Below are 18,992 nucleotides of genomic sequence, written 5' to 3' on the forward strand. Positions count from 1 at the left end.
TACTGTTTTGTAGGTCTTACATTTTTCTTACATTTTACATCAGGTTGTCTTGAAGTGAGGCTCTGCTAAACCACTCTTCTTCCGGCTATAAGATCTGAATGCTGTGATCATTAATTTGGTGAGTGTCATTTGTCCCTTAATGGCTGCTTAAATTTAGTTTACTAATTCTATTCTTTTGCTTTGTAGTAAGATTTAAGGAAAGAGGAGGAGGCACAGGGACTTCTGCACACAAGGATAATGGCTGTATCAAATAGGATAACAGTAATAGTTAGGATAGGCTAACTATTGTGGCTCAGCCCTTAAGGAACCTGACTAGTGTCCAGAGGATAGGCTAATTGCTATAATAGACTGAGAAATGTATAATGGCTCAAGTACAGTCGAAGTTTATTTCTTGGTCATATAATAATACCGGTTAGTATGGCAATTCTCTTTGATGCATTCATTCAGAGACACGGGTTGAAAGAGGCTCCACCTTCTATAGTGTGTGGTTGTCATGATCACCTGGGATTGTTTCCACTTCCCAGTAGAGGAGGGAAAAAGGATGTGGAAAAGTGCACCTGGAGAAGTTCCCTGGTGGTTCAGTGGGGTTAAGGATCTGGCTCAAGTCATTGCTGTGGTGTAGGCTGGATCCCTGGCCTGGGAACTTCCGCATGCTGTAGGTGAAGCTGAAAGAGAAAAAAAAAAAAAAAAAAAAAAAGAAGAAGAAGAAAAGAAAAGAAAGAAAATGTGCACATGAAAGGTTTTCATGGCCCCTGCCCAGAAATGGTACACAGGACTTCTGCTCACACACTATTGGCTAACACCCAGTCGCATGACCACATCTGAGGGCAAAGTGGTCTGGGAAATGTAGTCCCTGGAGGGGGGCAGCCACTTCTAGTGACAGCTCTGGAGAGTTTCTACAGAAGAGGTAGTTCTCTCTGGCACAGCATAATAAGGACCTTAGAGATGCTCAAAGATAGCAGAATGAAGCCATGGGGGAAGTAAAAAATGATCTGATATTTAGAATTCTCTGACACTCTTAGATAAAAAGTGGATAAGGAGCAGTAGGTGAGATTTTTCAAGACACTTTTGTCCATTTTGACCCTGAGCCTTTTACATGAGCAACATCAGGCCACCAGTGGCCAGTGAGCCACTAAGAACATTCTTCTCCCTTTTCTCCTACTCCACGATCCTCTTGGTTTAGGACCATTCTGGCTCTGTCTCCTGGTTCTGGGTCTAGTCATGCTGTTGGAATTGTCCAACCGAATTCTCTTTCCCCAAAGTTGAGCCCAGCGGTTTCTTTAATTCATGGTTGTGTCTGAGCCTGGAGGGGGAGCTACCATGCCTGATCTATTCTAGATCTTGGCATATTTTTTAGTATTGAGAGGTAAAGGTGGGAATCCCTGAGAGGATGAGTTATTTAAGAAACATATAAAAGAAGACTAGGAGTTCCCGTTGTGGCTCAGCAGAAACAACTTGATCAGTATCCATGAGGATGCATGTTCCATCCCTGGCCTCTATCAGTGGGTTAAGGATCCGGCATTACTGTGAGCTGTGGTGTAGACTGGCAGCTGCAGCTCCAATTCGACCCCTAGCCTGGGAACCTCCATATGCCACGGGCTCAGCCCTAAAAAGACAAAAATAAAATATAAAAAATAAAAGGAAGCTAAAAAGGCTCAGGCTGGGGAGTCTAATGCTACCCAAAGGTCTTGATACAATTCTAGCCTTTTCTTTTCAGGAAAAGTTTCAACACATGGACTAAAATAATGAGCAGTAAAGTTATCAGCCCTGTTTGGATAACCCTGAACTAATTTTATATCTTATGTAGCCTTTTCACCATTGTTGGTCTTCGGGCAGTATCCCCCTTGCCGGTAAATATTAGAAACCAAATGGTGGTGCCTTTATGATGCCCCCAAGGCATCATAAAGACCTCCAATAAAAATGGTCTACATGTGCTCACTTCAGCCACACATGTACTATAAAAATGGACTACAGTCCTTGCCTGAGCTGCCTGGTACCTAGTTCTCTAGCTTTGTTGTAATATCTGACTTAGGCACTCTGATTTTTTAATCATATTTTGCCCCCAGACTTGACCTTTCTGGCACCCGCACCCTGAAGAATACACATTGTCCATTGTGTGGGAAGGCCGGCAACTGGCTGATTTAACACAGCTCTCAGGCCCTTTCATCTCCTATTACTGCAGCCTCGCCTCTGCCCAGTCCCCTCACATCAAGAGTGGTCTAAGGAAGAGTGGAATAGAATAACAAGTAGGACTGGTTGCAAAAATGCTTCGACCTTTGAATGTCCATTTTCTTGGGCTGGTGGATCCCCAAAGTGTCTACTAAGCAGAGAGCTGGCTGGACTAGCAGAGTAAACTATAGATAAGACCAGGTAGACTGGGAGAATACAGTGCCTGCCACAAGGGAGCAGCCAAAAGGAGTAACTTGAGAATAAGTATCAGGTTTCAAAAGCTGGAACCAAGTGGGGACGATCTGTTGCTGGATGTCCAAGCCTAAAGAAAAGGATTCTGCCAGGAAGGGCAGGACCGAAGGCCACGGTCAAGGAGGAAAGGAGTCAGAGTCCATTCACTGGGGAGGCTTGGTAGTTACAGCTTGTTAATTTCAACTGCCATGTGATAACGACTCCCCAAAGCGCTAAGTATGTAGGAATTGAGTTGGGGTCAGCCTCCTGATTTTTAATGTCTAGCTGCCTAGCATGACAGGGAGGGGTGTGCAGCTGCCAAGTCGGAATTTCACTGCCATCAATACCACCCCTCCACAGGGCTGGTACAGCATCTGGCTGACATCACAGACCCACCAGCAAGGGAGAGGTAACAAATACATACTTTGTAAATATTTTGACCTTAGACACCTTCAAAAAAGGGTCAAAGTAGACATCTTGGGGAAAGCTAGACTTCCTGAGCTTCTTTAGCTTATAATTTTATAGTTTATTTTTAATTTTTTGTTGAAGTAGAGTTGATTTACCCTGTTGTGTTAGTTTCCAGTCTACAGCAAAGTGCTATACTTTTTCATATTCTTTTTCATACTCTTTTCCATTCTTAATTCCACATGAGGGGTAGAATTCCAATGTGGCCCCATAGTCTTTTTGTTTTGTACTTTTTTAATAGACACACCCAGGGCATATGGAGGTTCCTGGACAGGGATTGAATCCGAGCCACAGCTGTGACCTATGCTGCAGTTGTGGCAATGTTGGATCCTTTAACCCACTGCACTGGGCTGAGGATCGAACCCTTGCCTCCCAAGCCACTGCAGTCGGATTCTTAAACCCACTGTGCCACAGCGGGAACTCCCTGGGGCCCCATAGTCTTTTTAGAGCTTAGGTCATTACCATTGATTCATGATGTACAAATGTGGTCTGGGCACAGCTGGCTGACGTAGGCAGTGCCTGGACCAGTTGGTTATTTTTAATCCCAGAGGTTTTATACTTTTCATAGCACAGAAGTACAAGTCCCCCTTCGTGCCCTGGGTCAGCATTATGAATGTTTTGTTACTCCCTTTGGAGGATTTTGCAATCAGGCCATGTCACAGTCACCAAAGCTAAGAATTCATGGTAATGGGGCTTCATAATTTCTCATGCTGAAATCCCCTGACTTCTTGTCAAGAACACAGTTGGAAAACACCACACTGAAGACCTCAGGGTTTTGTTTTTAACTCAAGCCTCTGGTTTTCATCAGAACTTTATAGCTTCCTCCCGCCTCCGAAATGGTATTTTTTAAAAATGTAAAACTGAAGTTCTGTCAGCATAAGTAAGGTAATATATGTGAAATGGTTTGGACAACTTAGAAAAATGTGTGGCAAGACAAACGTGTTGATGAAAATAATTATCATAGTTGTGGTCAGTGTTGGGCGTTTGGCTTTGAGATTGCTATTAATATTGTAAGTATTATTTTTATTTTTTATCTTCTTTTTTGTCTTTCTAAATTGGCTTTCATCAGAGATCCTTAGCACCGCTTCCTAACTAACCAAAGCATGTAGCGTAAAATTTTCAAGGACCTTTAGGAAGGTTTGGCCAAGGGCGTAACCACGAGGTTTCCAATGTGTTGGTCAAAGGTTTTGAAAGCACTCCATGGAAGGACAGGTCTGGGTGGTGTCTCCTAATCAGGAATGGAGCCTGTCATCTGTCCAGTAGCCCCTAAGCAGAGTATAGTTCGTCTGCTTGGTGTTTTCCGGTGGTGGCGGGGGGTGGATTCTACCCAGAGGCAACAAGTGTGAGATCAACCCAAGGGCAGTAAAGATGCTGAACTCACTTCCACGTCCTAGTTCCTATAGTCTGTTATTTTTTAATGTAACAGAAAAGCAGTAGCTAGTGAAAAGGACTTTCTCATTGACCCAAATGCCTTTATACTGACTATACTAAGTAAGGTACATTGCTAAAGAGAGTATAGCTTAAAATTCACCTGGGCCCTGGACTCAGTCTATCTGTCCTCCAAAGTCTCTTGCAGCAGCCAGGCCAGGGCTGGACTGGGCTGGGTTCCCAAGAGGCCTCTCTTCTCTCAGTTTTCAGTTGACGAGGCAAATTCCGTTTCTTTACTTTCAAAAAATTTGGCACTCCTTTTCTTCATTTTTGTTTTGTTTTGTTTTGTTTTTGTCTTTTTAGGGCCACACATGCAGCATATGGAAGTTCCCAAGCCAGGGGTCGAATCAAGAGCTGCAGCCACCACCCTGTACCACAGCCACAGCAACACCAGAATCTGAGCTGCACCTGGTGGAGCTGTCTGTATGGTACCTGCACTGAAGCTCTCGGCAATGCTAGATCCTTAACCCACTGAGCGAAGCCAGAGGTCAAACCCACATCTTCATGGATACTAGTCAGATTCTTAACCCGCTGGGCTACAACGGGAACTCCTGTACTGTTTTTCAAATAAAAAAGAACCATAGGCGTTCCCTAGTGGCCTAGCAGTTAAGGATTTGGTGCTGTCACTACTGTGGGTTACGTTTGATCCCTGGCCTGTGCCATGAGCACAGCCAAAAAAAAAAGAGAGAGAGAGAGAGCCATAACTAGTCATTATACAAAATCCGGAAAATAGAGAAATATCAAGAAGAAACCAACAATCTCCAGTAGTCCAACCACCAAGTAATTCAATATTAATGTGTTGATGTATTTCTTTCCAACTTTTCATATATTCTTTTCTTCTTTTAAACATTATTGAAATGGTATTTTATATGCTTTTTCTCACTTCACTTAACATTATGTTGTAAACATTTTTCCAAGTCACCAAATGATTTTTAAAAATTTGATTTTTAATGGCTGTGTTTCCATTGCAGGGATATGTCTTAATTTATCCATTTTTTTGATGGACATTTTTATTGTCTCTAGTGTTCTGCTATTATAAACATGAAAACATTCTTGTAGATAAATCTGGTGGACACCTTAGGGAAAATTCCTGGAATTGGACCAGTTGGCCAAACAACCTATTTTTAAAATTCCTAAAGCATATTGATAAATTAGCCTCCAAAAAGTTACCAATGTCTATTTCAAAACCTAAGTCCCGTTCAGTTTCTCATGTTAAATGCATGTCCCTAGGCCCCAGTGTCATCAAAAGCTCTGAGGAGGAGGGCCTAGGAATATGCAATTTAACATACCCTCCCAATCCTTATGCACAGTAAGGCCTGAAAACTAATGATAATGCTGAGTTCAATTCAAAACATTCATTTTCAGCAATACTTACTACACAGAGAAAAGTCAGGGAAACTTAAGCTAGTGTTTCTAAACTAGGATTTAACTTAAAGGGGTTTTTTTTTGGCTTCTGAATTTTAGATTTCTCCTTAATCATGGTATGGTATAGCTGAAACATTATCAGTTAGGGAGTTAGGAAACTATTGTAAATATGAGACAATTGAGCCCCAGAATGATTCATTTACTCACTTGTGGTTGTTAGCCAGACATGTGGCAGAGGTAGAACTAGAACTTGAGTAGGTAAAGAACCCAGATCTACCCACCCTCTAGGTAGCGTTACTGAGCCCAAGCTCATACTGCCTGCTGCACAACAGACTAGTAAATGGAGAGACGAAGTGTTGTGGCAAGGAATAGTGACTATTCAGAAAGCCAGCAGACCAAGAAGATGGTTGACTGATGTCTCAAAGAACCATCTTATCTGAGTTAGAATTCAGGCTTCTTTTATACTAAAAGGGGAGGGAGTGTGTCTGGTTGTTGCAAACTTCTTGGTGCAGGAATCCTTTGTTCTTACACATTGTCTGGTCACAGTGTTCCTATAAACCTCCAACAAGACAAACATTATTCTGTGTTCTGCAACTTTTTATCTCTGTATGAATAGAAAAGGATTATACCTGGAACGGTCAGAGCCTTGAGAATGGGTGATCTTGTATATCTCAGGCTATAGGCAAAATTCTTTTACAAAAGGTGCAAAGCCAGCATTACTAAGCACAGGCAACAGAGCATGAAGGTTAGAGCTAAAGGAATAGATGCAATATGGAGTCAGGTTTGTTTTTGTCTGTTATAGCGATAAAGAGAAGGTACCTGCAAGAAACTGATTGCTGAAGTGAGCTCCTGCTTCCACCAGGGACTTTTTACCTGCCTTCTGATAGGTAGGGCATATCTCAGGATGTGTGCGGGCCGCCCAGACCCTGCGAGGGTCACCTCATGAGACCACTCTGTGTCCTGAGCCCCAAGGTCATAACACTTAGACTGAGGAAGACATGGCGCAGCCACGCGGATCCAGGCCACGATAGCCAGGTAGGAGGCGGGGTCCAGAGTCAGAAGCCAAGAGAACATTGCTGGGGCAGGGAAGGGCAAGACTCGCCCTGTGGGCATATATTAGGTCAAGGAAGACATAAGTTGCAAAGACAAAGCCAGAGCTGTGAGGAGGTGCTGTGGGTTCAGTTTTGAGGATGGAATCCCCATTACCCAACCTCATGGTCAGGCAAGGTACCTGCCCCAATCTGCACCTGCCTCATTACATCTGAAAGGTGCCTTCTGACAGCAAGTAAGTAAGAGCACCTAGCCGAAAGAGGGGCATTGGGTCAGAGAAGAGGTACCTGAAAATGGAAACTTGGGAAATCCTCTGCTATACCAGAGAACATAGTGAACAAACAACAACTAAAGTTTAAAATTCTCACTACTTTCTAAGAGGAAGTATGACTATCCATCCGGTCTGTATCACTCTGCTCAAAGCCACCAGACCACACCTACTGGTCACCTGACAGTATCTGGATGCCCTTCCATTCGTTTTACTACACCAGCTTCCGGAGGGCCACTGTTGGATCATTTGACTTCCAAGTTCAGCCTCTACAGACTACTCAGTGTCCAACAGTGCCCAGTTCATCTTCAAGTTCTATAAATCACCACTAAGATTCCTCCATGCCCAAGTTCATATCCATCTTCTATGCATGCACCAGGTGAAGCACAAGAGCCAGAACCCAAAGGCACACCTTCAGAGTCCCCAAGCTGTGCACATAAACACAAGGGACCTTGTCCAGGGTCACCAAGCTTCCCTGCTTCTGGGCACGGTCTCCATTATCTCTCGGCTGTCCCCATGCAGGATCACTGCCCTCCTGGTGCTTGGCCTCCTGGCTCAAACTTGTGGGCCAGGGTCTTGACGAGTATGGATTCAGGGAAGGTCCATAGCCTCCCTTGATTCAGGGGTGACTTTTCAGACATGGCTGGGGTTGTTTGAGTCATCGATATTAGTCGGCCCTCTACAAAGCACATTTCCCTGGTGACCTGAACAACTCCCTTGGCTGAGGCACCTTCTGCTACTCAGATGGAGTTCTAACTGTTGGCCAGACCTGGGTCTCTAGGCTAGGAAGGTTCATGTAGTGGCAACAGCAGTGCCTCCAGATCTAACTCCCAGGAGCTGGAAAATTTGAATTCTGTGACATCCAGACAAGGTGTCCGCATACTGCTGGAGAATCTTGAGTGGGCAACACAGTAGAAGGTCCAAGGGCAAAAGGTGTCCAGTGAGGCCTGTGACATCTGACAGGGGCCACTTGTGGTCTCATCATTACTTGTCTGTGTGGACTCCATGTCCCATCCTCACCCCCACATGTACACTCTGCAAATAAGTAACTTTGGGAATGAAAAGCACTTTCATAGTCTGTGCCTGCCTCGTGACTGTCATACCATGACCTTCATATCACCCATGGGAGCAAATGTCACTGGTATCAAGTCTGCCTGCTCTGCCAAGAGCTACTGCCTCAAAAAAAAGCCCAACATTCCCAGATGGCAATGCTCCACTACTGCAGTCAGGAGTAACTGGACAAACCTGAAGACTCGCCTCAAATCAAGATCCCCATTTTCCATCATCAAAATGTCAGACAGCCCAAACTGCTGGGTCAACAAGTATTAGGGAAGCTGGAACAGTGAGCGAGATCTGAAGCCATCCCGTATAATCTATGAACACCCCACACTTGCCTGTCATCTTGACTGAGGACCATCAAAAGGAACCCCTGTGCACCTATCAGAATGGCAAAAAAAAAAAAAAAAAAAAAAAATGCTGGTGTTACCAAATGCTGGCAAGGACGTGGAGAACCTGGATTGCCCTTATATTGCTGGTAGGAAACATAAATGGTGCAGCCACTCCAGAAAACAGTTTGTCAGGTTTTTTTGAGGGGGCGGTGTTTTTTGTTTTTTTGATTTTTGCTTTTTAGGGCCACACCCACGGCATATGGAAGTTCCAAGGCTAGGCATCCAATTGGAGTTGTAGCCTCCAGCCACAGCCACAGCCATAGCCACGCAGGATCCCAGCCGCATCTGCGACCTACACTATAGCTCATAGCAACGCTGGATCCCTGACCCACTGAGGGGGCCAGGGATCGAACCCACATCCTCATGGATACTAGTCGGATTGGTTTCCACTGAGCCACAAGAGGAATTCCGACAGTTTTTAATAAAGTTATGCATGCACTTATCATACACTCCCACTCCTGGCTATTTATACAAGAGAAATGAAAACTTAGATTCACATAGAAACCTGTACATGAATATTCATAGCAGTTTTATTTGTTATGGCTTAAAACTGGACACCAGCCACATGTCCTTCAGTAGGTGAGTAAATAACAAACTGTGGTATATCCGTACCATGGAATACTGTTTAGTAATGAAAAGGCACATCTTTCTGTACAACTTGAACGCATCATAAGAGCATATACTGCTGGTTGAAAGAAAGCCAGTCTCAGAGGGTTATAGGCTGTATGATTCCATTTATATGACACTCTCAGAGGGACAAAATTAAGTATTGGAGAACAGATCGGTGCCAGGGGTTAGAGTTCGGGCAAGGTGTGACTACAGTGAGATAGCACAGGGAGTTTCTTTCTGGTGATGGAATAGTTTTGTATCTTGATCGTGTTTTTTGTTTTTGTTTTCTTTTGGCCATGTCTGTAGCATGCAGAAGTTCCTAGGCCAGGGATCAAACCCATACCACAGCAGTGACCTGAGCCACAGCAGTGACAATGCCGGATCCTTAACCTACTAGGCACCAGGGAACTCCTGCATCTTGATTGTGTTGGTGGCTACTCCAGTCTATGCATGTGATAAAATTTCATAGAACTCTAGACACACACACACACACTACATGAAAAAAAATGGTGAAATCTGAAGTAGGTCTGTACCTGAGTTAACAATGTTGTACCAATGTTACTTTCTCGGCTTGGAGAATGTCCTACACCAGTCTAAGATATTATCATTCTGGGAAGATAGATGATGTCATACAGTTACTGTACTATTTTTGTCACTTCTTGAGAATATTAAAATTATTTCTAAAAGAAAATTATCAAAAGCAACTTTGAAAAGAGTTTTTTTGGAGTTCCCTGGTGGCTCAGTGGGTTAAGGACCTGGCATCATCACTGCTGTGGCTCTGGTCGCTGCTATGGCATGGGTTTGATCCCTAGCTAGGGAACTTCTACACGTCGCAGGTGCGGCCAAAAAGAAATTTTTTTTAAGGTTTAAAAAAAAGAGGGAGGTTGTTCCTTACTCTAGGAAAGGGGGATTCAGCTACTGTTTTTTCTTCTATAAGCAACTCCTGTTGTTTATTTTGCCGCTTTCTAATGTATGGTTAGGCTTCTAAGGAGGCATCCTGGTGGCTTTGGCCTTACCCTCTGCTCCTTGGAGTCAGCCCATCTCAGATCCAATCAGAGCTTGTCTTCCAGCACCAGGTGTGACTATGCTTCCTCTCCCCTGCCCTGAGACTATAACTTCAAAGCAAGGTAAAGACTCAGATCTAAGAGATGGTCTCACGGTGAAAATCTAGGACAAATCATCCTTCTCACCCCTGCACAGTAATTTTTTCTCCGGGGTGGCTCTTTGTCTTCCCTGCTCTTCCTACAGATTATTTTCCTCACCTTCACCACATGACCCCTCCTCTAATGGAAGGAGATTAACCCTTCTCTGTCCCTCTCAGTCTCATTCAGCTGAGGGCTTCCTATCCCCCAGCACTGTGCCCGTTGGGCCTTGTGCCACCGCCGAACGCTCCAGTGTGAGGTGGCTGCCTTCCCTTTGAAGTTTGCGCCTCTGTCAAACACCTTTTTGCCAGACTTGGCCCTGGGAGGACCGTTTTGAAACTCAACTTATCTCGAGCTGCCTGGGTTTGCAGCGTGGAATTGCACAAGGCCCTGGGCATTTAGGTCAAGGGGTACCTGCCCTACTCTCTGCCTTTCGGGGCTTAATAAAATTCTAGTTTTATTTTCTCCCTGGTTTTGTGGCGGGGTCCCCAGCCTCACCTAAGATTGAGGTTGTGCATATGGGGCTGAATGAAGCCTATGTGGCATCCTGTCCGGATATGACAACACACAGACAAGTCCCCTGTCCCCCAGGACTGGCCTCAGCCTCTAATTTCCTGCCATGCCTTATTTTTTAGAGGGACTCATCTCAAGGGACCATGGTGAGAGGGACAGAGGTGTACATGCCTTAGGTCTGGTTGTGAGTTTTACTCAGAACACTGTGCCAGAAAGGGGGCTGTTTGAACTGTGGATCATCAGTAGGCGTTGGTGAATCTCCTAGTTTTGCACCTTTTGGTTTCAAAACCATACCGAACGACGGAAAATGAAACCTGCAATTTATTTTTAGCTGCTCATGCTAACTCATGAGATTTTTCTTTGCAAACCAAAGAGGATAGAGGCTACTTCAGCTGACTGAACTTAATCTGATTGACTGAATATAGCAATCAAGCCAACCTCTCTGATACTTCTCCAATGTCACTTGGTCCCAGGTGACAGTTTGGCTCATACTGTTTTGTTTAAAATTATAGTTAATTGAGCTGGGAAAAAAATACACAAGTATTCTATAGCATTTTTCTTCTAAGAAGATTTGGGAAAGAAGTTATAAACCCTCTGTACTGGAATCTATTGTCACTTATTCTATAATCATTTGCTAGGCACCTATTTAAGTGAAAGATGGATTTTTTAGAAGATGGTGCCAGTGTGTTAAGTTGCAAAGAGCAGAGTACTAGCAGTTAATGAATATGGCTTTTATCCTGAAGTTGTTGGGGTCTTCAGATATAACACTTTTGGAATCTGATTTTCTCTTTCCTCAAAAAAAAAAAAAAATCATTCAGATAAATCCTCTAAAGTACCTTCCCCATCTTATAATTCTGAGGAACATGTTCTGCCACTGAGGGCCCCCGGAAATGCTGAGGCACATTTTGTAGGCAGGGATGCTGCTCTCAGGCCACTCTTACTTCTGTCTCCCCTTGCCTTGTTCTAGGAGGGACAGATTTAAACAAAGCCTGTGGACTGCTTGCCAGACTACTTGTGCCCCCCCACCCCTTGGTAAACAAGTGGTTAAGAACTTGCAAGACTTCCATAGGTATTTTTAGTCCCCAGATCTGTTCCTTAACTCAGGGAGCAAGTTCTCTAATTTTCAGAAGTGGTTTCATGAGACAAAGCTGAGGATTCCAGTGGTAGCAGTGGGAGCAGGGAAAGGACCCCCCAGTATGGCGTTAGTCTGTCAAGAGCACACCCATATATGGAGTTCCCATTGTGGCGCAGCGGAAATGAATCCGACTAGGAACCATGAGGTTGCAGGTTTGATCCCTGGCCTTATTCAGTGGGTTAGGGATCTGGTGTTGCCGTGAGCTGTGGTGTAGGTCGCAGACGCGGCTTGGATTTGGCGTTGCTGTGGCTCTGGTGTAGGCCAGCAGCTGTAGCTCCGATTAGACCCCTAGCCTGGGAACCTCCATATGCTGGGGCACGGCCCTAAAAACAAAAAAAAAAAGAAAGAAAGAAAAAGAGCACGCCCATATAAGCCCCTCCATTGCACCAGGCCATGTTCTAGGTGCCATGGAAGATACACAGATCTCACAGGGTGCAAGCCAGAGACGTGAGTCAAGGTAGATAATTCAATACAACAAAACCATGTTGTGCTTTCATCTTTAGTTCAAAGGAAGTGAAGATTCACTGAGGTTTGTTAAGCTGCTCTGGGGAGAAGAGTTTCATTGTTGTGACCTTTCTGAGCTACAAAGTCATTTATCTGAGAGAAGAGAATGCACAGGAGTTTGCTCCCAGATTGTCTTGGAGTATTTCTTGCCCAGGATGAAGAAAGATATGAGGAAAGGATTACGCTCTCACACAGGGTAGATTTTACCCATCTGTAAGACTTCTTCCTTCACCTTCCTTGACATCCTCTCCTTCTCTCTTCAACCTAGTTGCCAATCTCTCTAAAAAGAGGAAACTCAGCCTTCTTGCTGAATATGCATATTACCAATTCAGAATCAAGAAGACCCTGTTGTTCCACTCGCTCTCCTTCTGGGGAGTGGCTCCCAATGATGGCTACAAACGAACGTGTGATTAGGGAACAGGAATGTTCTTGATCTCTGTGGGCATGCAAGGTCTTTATTAGTGCCATGTTTCAAATGCACTGAGAAATGAAAGCAGGGACTATTCTGTTGCTAAACATGAGGTAGCAATATTGAAGATGGTGGTGAGGAGTTCCCATTGTGGCTCAGCAGGTTAAGAACCCAACATAGTCTCCGTGAAGATGTGGGCTCGATCCCTGTCCTCACTCCATGGGTTAAGGATCCGGCATTGCCACAAACTATGGCATAGGTCACAAATGCTGCTCAGATCCGGCGTTGCTGTGGCTGTGGTGTAGGCCGGCAGCTGCAGCTCTGATTCAACCCCTGGGCCAGGAACTTCCATATATTGCAGGTGCGGCCATAAAAAGAAAAAAATAGAAAATGGTGGTGAGCTATGATGAACATATTCCCATGGGTGTGTCTGAGCTGGATTAAGTTGGGTGTGGGTTGTTGTCCACCACAGTCTCCCTTGCAACCCTAAGTCACTTACCACCTTTTCTCTGTTGAAAACCACAAGGTTCACATTGCCCTTCTCCCTCCATCTCTTTCCTTAAAGGTAACCTTGGTTTGGTCTCCAAGGCTTGCTGCCCAGTTCTTGCCCACATTCCTTGCCCACATCTTACACACATGCTGATGGATGAAAGTGAGAAAGCTCATGTCTCTGAATGGGAGCAGGCTTCCTGGAGCTCAAATACCTCACACACATCCATTCACCCACCCCTTCATTCTACTGCCTCAGAAGCACTGAGAGGTAATCCTCTTCTTGTATTCCAAGCAGGGTGGAGCTGATGGAGTTGATTAGAAGGCTCCCTTGGAGAGCCATCTGGTTGACATTTAAAGTTACTACCAATGAGTGAGAGACAGTTATGGCCACATAACCAGGAGGCAGGAGACTTGGAGTCCAGCTCTTGGCCTAACCAACCTAGAAAGCAAGGTGGGCTAGATTTTTTAGAATCACAAACCTTCAGAGCTGGAAGAGATCTTGAACAGGGGTAAAATGTACAGATGTAGGATACACAGAGAGGCCATCATTAAAATGATGCATTTGAGGAGTTCCCGTTGTAGCTCAGCAGAAACAAATCTGACTGGTATCTGTGAGGAGCAGTTTCCATCCCTGGCTTCACTCAGTGGGTTATGGATCTGGTGTTGCTGTGAGCTGTGGTGTAGGTTGCAGATGCAGCTCAGATCTGGCTTTGCTGTGGCTGTGCCATAGGCCAGTGGCTACAGCTCAAATTTGACCCTTAGCCTGGGAACTTCCATATGCTGTGGGTACGGCCCTAAAAAGACCCCCCCCCCCCAAAAAAAAGAAAGGATGCATTTGAAACACTAAATTTGATTGAGAAAAGGCTCTTGCTCAAAAGTTAGGCTTTTCAAAAGTCCATTTTTGTAACATGTTGGGAAGGAACTTATCCTACAAATTGAGGTTATCTGTTCAGGACAAAAGTACTATTTGTGAGTGGAAGTCAGGTCAGTCTTGATTATTACACTGATTTTTCTTTGGTAATTTAGATTAGAATAATCTAACAACTGGATAACAAATTTACTTACAAATGCAGACTTGTAGAAGAATTTTAATATAGCAAATGAGTAAACTCACTAAGTATGTGATCCTGGGCAAATGATCAGAGTATTTGGGCAAATGATCAGATCTCTTGCAGCCTCAGTTTCCTCATCTGTTCCATGAAAGGACTGGATTCATTAGGTGAAGTGGTTTGCTCAGGTAGAAATGTAAGCCTTTCCACTTATTTCACCTGATAAACCATTTCCAAATTATGACAGATCTCTGACCAAAATTTTTACCTTGCTCTCTACATGTAACTTTCCAACATGGTCTAGTTAATTCCTCTTATTCTTTTCCACCTGCTGGTCCAAAATGTCTCCAATTGGTGGCGTTTTTGATACCCATAATTCCCAGGGCCTGGGGAGTTGAGTCAGGCTCATCTAAACAGGGGTAGTTCTGGTTCCAGGGAGCAGGAGTGCCCTCTACCAGAAGTCTGCACAGTCAGAAAATTCCTATATCAGGGCGGAATGTGGATGGAGGAGGTTTTATCCTCTTAGGATTGGTGGAAAGACACAGATTTAGGTTGGACTTAGGTAGAAAGCAAAAGTTCCTGCCCAGATCTCTAAAATGTAGATGTCCGAAGTAGCATTGGACTTTCCTGAAAATTTAGGCTAAAATATCATCCAAAGGCATTTTTAGTCATTGATAAATTGTCACCATGTTGTTTCTAGGACTGAATATCCTACAAACGGATGTAATAACCAACCTCATAAACATGTTTAAATGTTTTAAATTCTACGAATCTAAACAAAAATGTTACATTTGGTAAATCTTTAATTTTTAAAAACTGAGATTAGTATAACCTAACCTGATAACAATTTACCCATGAATGTTGAATATCTATATTAGGTATAAACAGAAACCAGCTGTAGTTTTTAATGCAGTGAATGGAGCGAAGAAATGTGCAAAGCAGTCCAAATGTTTATAAACCAAGGATTCCTCTGGGACTCAGTGCCCTGACTTTATGTTGTTGTTGTTGTTGTTGTTTTAAACAGAGAGTCAAGCTTTGTTCATGCTTGAATTATGTACTTTGCATAAGTCATGCAATTTAACTTTAACCCACAAGACTGAAAATAAAGTGGGCTCAGACTGCAGAAGGAGACTGTAAGCAAGTTGGAGTGTTAATCAAAGTGAAAGAGGCACCCTCACTCTGTCCTTCTCAAGTCTGCTCCTGCCAAATTATTTTGGGTTCCTCCTGCTTGACTCATCAAAGGGGCAAAAACAGGTTAAAATTTTCATCATGGAAAAAGGATTTGTGTGTTAATGTTTGTGCATCTGCCCCAAGGAGATTGATGCGCACACAATTTTTAAAAACAATAAGTGAAGGCATACCCTTGCCATTTGTACTCATGACAAAGCTTAAGTAATTCTGGCATGAGCATTTTTTTTTAAGTGCAAAACAGGATTTACTAGTCAAGAATGTCTGTCTAAACAAGCTCATCCATCTAAGTGCTTTCAACTCTAACTCAAATTTGTTTAATACAAACAGGGTTTGGTAAATGAGCCGTATTTGCTCATTGGGTGTTTTGGAACATCGCAAAATAAACCAATACGTTGCTTTTAGGCTCGTTTTGACAGAGGGTAGGTAGAGAACCGTACCGGGACATTTGGAAACCACTTGCCTTAGCATCCAGCTTATGAGTACCAGTAGGGGACCTGACCACATTCACCACTCTGCCTCTGTAAAGAGGACATAACCCTATTCACTCATCTTGTGGGAGCCTGATATGGATTACTCTCCTTGTCACTGTCATTTATTATTATCTCAGGCAGGGGAGGCAGCGACTTCATTCTATGCGGTCAGAGTAATTCCCTATCATGCATATTTAGCCTACAGGATAATAACCTGTGAGTATTTTAACATGACTGTCTAGCTTTCAAGTGTTATTGATGAGGGGTATCTGAACAGATACTAGGAGCATCGGATGCCTAGGTGTTCGTTTCAACCTCTTCAAACCCCACTCTGAGGACCCTGCTTTATAGATGACCATATGTTAAATTGGTACCTGGTAACTTGGCATTATTGTCTCTAATTCTTGACCCTCCTGGTAAAGGAGAATTAGTCTAAGGACACTTCATTCTCATTTTCTGTCGCTGTCAATGCTAACCAGAGCCCATAGAGCAATGAGTGGGGGCGGGGAAGATGGCTCCACCATTGGTGTTAGACCAGGAGCTACTGTTTCCGTTAGAGCTATATTTATTTCTGGAGTAGTTGTGGGAGAGAGATGTGCTCCAACGAGAAGAGGACTCGGTGTGGTTCAGGTATGACCGACCATCTGGACAACCCAACCCAGAGACTTTAAAGTGTATGGGATAGAGATGGGCTGGGTGCTTTCCACACATTGAGCTAAAAAGCACTTGGGTTCTGTGGAAGGAGATAGAATGAGAGCTAGAAACAAAAGGTCTGGTTGTGAAACCTAGTACCTAAGTTAAGATATTCAAATACATATTCTCCTTTAAAAAAAAAATTCTGGGGAACTCGAATGTTTTGCTAGCCTGATTATTTGCAGCCAGTCTTTATAGAAGATAGAGACAACCCCAGAAAAGATTAATTCACTTTTGCATGTGTTAAAATTAATTAACATTAGCATATTTAGTGATGCAATATGCAATTAAAGACTTTTGGAGAGATAAGAAGAAGAAAAATGTACATATTATACATTCAAAATCAGTCTGTGGCATTTTATAAAAATATTGGCTTATGTCCAGGATCTAAGTAAGGGTGGGGGTGGGTATGGTTTCTTTGCAGCTAAGGAAGAGTAGAAAAGAATCTGTTCTATTTCCTTAAAAATAAAAGACTTCGTGTTTTATACAGCATGATAAATGAAATGCTTTTCTGATTTTTTACCTGCCAGCAAGATCTGGGGGAAATTTTTCTAGCAAGCTATGCTGTTTTCTTCTCTTTGGGAACATGGTAACACTGGTTTTGTAGCAAAACAGTCTTTGCTTATTAGGCATTTCTTCAAAACCCTGAATAAGCAGCTCTTTCCACATTTTTTGTTCCACATGTTAAACATTTCATTGCAATTTGAGCTTTAATTGTGTGTGTGTGTGTGTGTGTGTGTTGATAGGAAAGATTGAAAGGGGAGGCATAAGAATTCTAGAAGGATTTTTGTTTAAAAAAAAATTAATTCCTACAATTATATATTGGATTCTCTACAGAAGGTGATTCCAATTTATTACACACAGCCAAACTAGAGCCCATCAATCTTGAGCAGCGGGGGTAGGGAGGGAGGTGATCTTGAAGAAGACATGAAATTCGGTGTTAGAGTAGATGAGATTTAATTTTCGGAAAACATTTCACTCATAAAACGGATAGCACCCCAGTGTCAGCCCTGACCTCTGTGATGTCAATGTCATCCATGCGAGCATAGCTAAGATAAGCCTCAAAGTAAAACAAAGAAACATTGCATGTCGGCTCAACACCATTTCTTCTTTTCTTACAGTATGTACGGTACATATATATATACACATAGCCTTTTGGTATTCCTATTAATGGCTTGTTACTCTACAATTTAGCTCTTGAAGGGGGAGGGAAGAGAAAAATCATTTTGCCTTTGCCTAGGTTCTGAGCACGTACGGTATGCAATTGAAAGACTTAACATTATTTAGGTCAGTGTCCTAAGGACAGCTTTTATCGTTCATGATGGTCAGCTATATATCCGAAGGAACTCGGCATCAATTTATTTTTCTGTAGCTGATTTAATTTTGCTTCTAAGTTTGAGCAGATTCATTCACATTTTAATATAATTCCGACTGAGGAGGTATCTGCCGTTCTGTACTGCAGATACATTTAGCAGAATACATTTACACGGCTTGTGGTTAGAGGTTATAGCACGGATACAGACAGCTGATCATGCATTCTTCTACAAGCCTGCCGGCACCAGTTAGGATTCTGAAAAATAATCTAGAAAGGCTACACCCTTTATAATATTATTCTTTACTTTGCCATCGCTTAAAAGGTCTGCTTTTGTTGTTGTTTCTAGCCATTCTAGGAAATTAACAGTCTAAAAAAATGCATTCCGAACCAGATACATACTGTATTGAAAGCTTTCTTCAGGAAGAAGATATGACAGTGTTCGTTCCAGCTTATTTTCTTCCTTAGCCAAAGGACTGTTTGATTCTCAGAAGCAGAAGGACACATTCATTGTGCAGCAGCTCTGCTTAACTGTACAAAATGCCTTCTACTGCCTGGTTGCAGAATTTGGAGTTTGCTAAACAGTGTTTAGTGATTGGGCTCATCTTGCATCACCAGTTGATGACATTTTTCTTTGTTCCCTCCTACCCAGTTGAACCAAGACTCTGAGGCTGATATGCAATGTCACTTACAACATTAATCAGATACTGCATTTAAGGTGAGCTGTCCCTTGCCTCCTCCTTCCCCAGCTTGTGTGCTGCATGCAGTTTGTATCTTGCTTCTGCGAGGCTAAGATGGCAGGCAGGATTAGCCGTGCTGGTGCTGTGTGTGCATGCTGTGTATAGAATTCATTACACGTTGCCTAGTATTTCAGATGTGAGTATGTAAATGCTTGGTATGCCATATCATCTGGTAGCGAAGACTTGTTTTTGCCTCGTTACAGCCTGAGATAGTTCAGCATCACCTTTCAGTTCCGATTCATTTGCTTCTGGATGTTTGCTTTTCATCACATTCAAAATAGAATTTTACCTTTTTTTTTTTTTTTTTTA

General features: G+C 43.1%; 1 protein-coding gene across 24 annotated transcripts in view; it reads left to right on the plus strand.

The window, feature by feature from the left end:
- ZBTB38 (zinc finger and BTB domain containing 38) overlaps positions 1–18,992 on the plus strand; it is a 130,830-nt gene that overhangs the window by 47,206 nt on the left and 64,632 nt on the right. For 14 of the 24 annotated variants that reach the window (XR_014822330.1, XR_014822328.1, XR_014822329.1 and 11 more), the window contains 2 exons: positions 44–118; positions 18,596–18,661. The gene's annotated coding sequence lies outside the window, so the exon portion shown is untranslated. Of the gene's footprint in view, positions 1–43; positions 119–16,499; positions 16,569–18,111; positions 18,269–18,595; positions 18,662–18,992 lie in introns of those variants that run through there. The other 10 variants (XM_021068361.2, XM_084986698.1, XM_084986700.1 and 7 more) reach the window with 3 other exon arrangements.

The sequence above is a fragment of the Sus scrofa genome, chromosome 13 (genome assembly GCF_054392235.1).
Source record: "Sus scrofa isolate SSC_HxYL_T2T_F1_AM1 chromosome 13, Sscrofa_HxYL_maternal_Yorkshire_Landrace_v2.0, whole genome shotgun sequence".
Classification (NCBI taxonomy): domain Eukaryota; kingdom Metazoa; phylum Chordata; class Mammalia; order Artiodactyla; family Suidae; genus Sus; species Sus scrofa.